This window comes from Onychostoma macrolepis, chromosome 11 (assembly GCF_012432095.1).
Source record: "Onychostoma macrolepis isolate SWU-2019 chromosome 11, ASM1243209v1, whole genome shotgun sequence".
NCBI lineage: Eukaryota > Metazoa > Chordata > Actinopteri > Cypriniformes > Cyprinidae > Onychostoma > Onychostoma macrolepis.
The window spans coordinates 16698831-16702557 of record NC_081165.1 but is presented as its reverse complement, the minus strand read 5'-3'; the positions used below and the strand labels follow the sequence as shown (position 1 = coordinate 16702557).

General features: G+C 37.0%; 1 long non-coding RNA gene across 1 annotated transcript; it reads right to left on the bottom strand.

Annotated features, from left to right (window-relative positions):
* Nucleotides 1-423: 423 nt before the first annotated feature.
* On the bottom strand, nt 424-3647 carry LOC131549495 (uncharacterized). The gene is made up of 2 exons (XR_009273406.1): nt 3510-3647; nt 424-3427 (listed from the first exon to the last, which is right to left on the bottom strand). It is a non-coding gene; the product is annotated as an uncharacterized LOC131549495 (long non-coding RNA).
* Between the last annotated feature and the right edge of the window lie 80 nt (nt 3648-3727).

Here is a 3727-nt window from a genome sequence, read left to right as displayed (position 1 = left end):
AAGAAAATGTGACTGTGACATAAATTTACATTTTATTTAAAGAAAAAAAAACTTTGAGGACTTTGCCTTCTCGCTTCAGAACACCACCGCACACAACTGAGATGTGTGTATATTTATGTATGCATGTTGGAACATTTCACCCCTAAGTGTCTGTGGTTGACATATAACAGACTCTTTCAAAACGGCAAAAAAGCATGCCAAATCCCACCTGCTCTTTACTATGTTTACTTAAGGATCATGTTGTCACTGTTGACCTTGGGGAGGATTTGATTGCAGATGGCTGAGCTTTCTATCTAAAATCTCATGATCCCCTTTAGTATTGCTCAACATAAATCAAAGTGTTCCTATGCTCCGCAAAGAGACAGTACTTTTACTTAAAGATGAGGTCAAGCCCACCGAGGATAGCTTCCATGCTCCAGAATGTGATAAAAATGCAAATCTCAGTTTTTAATTATGTATATGGTAACATATTTAAAACTAGCATATTTGACATAGTATCCTCAATTCATACATGAAACAAATCCCCAAAAGAGTCTTCCATGAACTTTTCAAAATAACACATTTAGCATAGCCAAGTAATAGAGAAAATAAAGCTACTGTAGCATAACATGGTCTAAAATAATTAGCACCTTTATATGACATCATCAGAAGATAATTACTTCCTCAAGCCTCAACGGACCCCCGTTTATTTTTGTAGCATCCATTTGTGTATTCTACAAACGGTAGCAAAAACTAGTTAATTATTCCCTGGCTGTCCTTAGCAAACAAAACCTCAGTGCCTAAAAACGAAGAACAGGTTCTGTTAACCAAGCATACATTTCTATTCAAAACCATTCAAGGTCAAACTAACTCATACCATTCTCAGGAGCTGCAATCGGCTGTGCTGAAATGTTATAGTTTTATCCCAACAGGCCCTTCTAGAATGACAATCACATATAGCGAGCTGATATTTAACTCTTTAGCTGTCAGATTGTGGAGTACAATGATCTAATCTTGAGTCTGAGACCAAGGAACATTCTCAGACCAGTGCCACTGCCATCATATTCCTGTACAGGAAGACATTCCTTTATCTTCCTACTAGCCCTGGTGCATTCAAACCCTACATTTTAAACAGAGCCATTTATCACACAACTGTCACAAAGAGCTTCCAGACAGAACCTGGAGAACAAAGGATTCATATTCCATGCAGTGCACTGATGGCAAACTTTGATGTTTATGTCGCCTCATAGATGAATTGCACCAGCCCTCGGTATGAGAGTTATTCCCCACTTCCTTTAAAGATCTTAAAATGAGCAGAGTTCACTCCCACAAACTTATTACTTTTTTGGTCACCTTTAGCAATATTTCTCTGTGAGAGTCCTCGAGGAATGGTATACAGCAGCAGCAGTATCTCAGAAAACAACGTGAGCGGCTCCGTGGAACGGCTTGTCCACACCTTTGCAGTCAACAAAGCAGCACAAAGCCTGGAACATCCACTGTAAGAACCAAGCCACTGATGATAACATGGACAGTTGCTGTCATCTCTCTTTGACTGTCGTCATGGAAACTGATCAACCGGGTATCGGAGGCCAGGTGAAGTGTCTGCTTGCCTCCAGCGAGCCATCTGAAAAATGACAAAACAGAGCGCAACAGATGTTTTACAATCATCCTTCTCTGACAAACGCTCTGGTTAGAAATCAAAAGATAATCAATTATAAGAATTAGAAACAGACTTTGCTTAAGTTGATTGATTTTCAACCTTCCATCTGTGAAAAGTGGTAATAAATTGGTATAACAATGTATCATTTTAAATTAATGAATCTAACTTTTCCGAAAGTTTCTCGTTGATTGTTTCTTGAATGTATTAGCATACATTTGGTCTGTCTTTCAGAAGAACGGAAAGAAAATGATATTAAATTTGATATGCCAGGTTTGACATCATGGATACTAAAATGACATTTTAAAATGCCATACTAAAATTGGTTCTTGTGTTTCATTTCCAAATGCAACATGCCAGTGCAGGGCAAGATTTCCTGTGAATAGCAACCCGATTCATATGGAATTCAAAGACTCAACATATTAACTATTTTTATGGTTCTTTGTGTTCTGCAAGTCGATTGGAAAGCTGTGCAAAGATTCATCAAAAGATTAATCAAATATTCTATTTTTGAGTCTTTTTGTGTTCCAAAATAAAATTAAAAAAACACATGAAGGTAAGTAAATACTGACTCTTTTTTGTAATTCCAAACAACTTGAAAAAATTAGCTTTCTGTTCACTAGTGAATGCTTAATCGGACTTTATTTACTGGCCCTTTTCTAAGAAAACTCCATTCTTGTGAATATGCATATATGCTTTTCGCTATGAATGGATCTGAAAACGTTAATCTAAATCCACTATTTAAAATGAATCTATTAAAGCAGAATTCTGACTATAACTGAGAGTCAGCCTCAAGGACTTTTATTCTGGCCTCTGTGCACAATGTGAAAAAATGTGCATATTTGAATGACTCATCAAACTCTTTGTAAGGTGAGGCAGAGAGAGAGAAAGAATTCTTTGAGAGACTAAACAGGATGTCTCACATAACCAACAGAACCATTTGATGGGGGCAGAAATGTGCAGCTTTAGAAAGAAATGCAGATGAACCAGTTTGCATGCTGCATTATGATGGGGTCATGAGTGTATTAATTAAATTCACCTAAGGACCGGGTCCGTTTTCATTGCAGAGGGGAAGATATTTCTATACTCTCAGTTTCTTCAAATAATAATAATAAAAAAAATAAAAATAAAAAAAACAGGCAAGTCTTAAGTCTCAATTTATGCAAAAATATTCCATTATAGAAAGAAGCTACTCAGGCCATGCCATAGGCTGCCTCAGCTTCAAAGAGCAGCCACAGTGAGACTGTACTTTATGGGGAGTGCGAAGACCCATTACATTACATGCTAGCAGTGGGTGCCTTTAGATTACCACAGCCTGTGAAGGAATTAGGATACTGATAAAACTGCTAGCAATGAGGGCAGGGACACACGCGCTGCCATCTATTCTCTTTTATCTATTGTATTCTCTTACGTAACAGCTGGATGACAGTTTTTACTCACAGATTACTCTGAGCTGAAAGAAAGCAGCTAGTGAGTAAGGGATACAGCTTCACTTCATCTCAGTCAGTATTGCACAAGGGCTACACAAACAGATATTTTTAGTAACCACAACTCTGGGGACAGCAACTAGAAGACATGTTTACCCTATGAAATAAGTGAGGTGAAGTACAAGTTTCATCATCTCTCATAAATTATTGAAGTTATGCTTATGTGCATCAATGCAAATGCATAGATTAAAAATGAGACTATTAGTTTTTCTGGCAGGCCCTTTCTAAATAACAGCATCACGTTTTGTTGTCCTCAGTTGGATTGGTTTATAGAGATCCTCAGCTGGAGGGCTGCAGGTCTATTCTGAGAAGAAAAAAAAAAGTGAGTTATAATGCATAGTGCAACTAAGCATTAAATAGTCATTAAATAAGAGGAAAAAACGCACTTCCCATGTCTTGTTGTTGATGTGAGCTGTTCAAAGGTCAAATTCCTCTGTCATTAAAATATATATTTTTAAATATTATTCTAATGGGATTAATATTCAATGCTTTTTTGATTTATTTTGTACAATAACCAATTTTTCTCCTGTCTTGGTTCACCCTTTGATGCCCTGGAAACACACACAATAGCTATATTGTCTTACATGAAATACCAACGTCATTT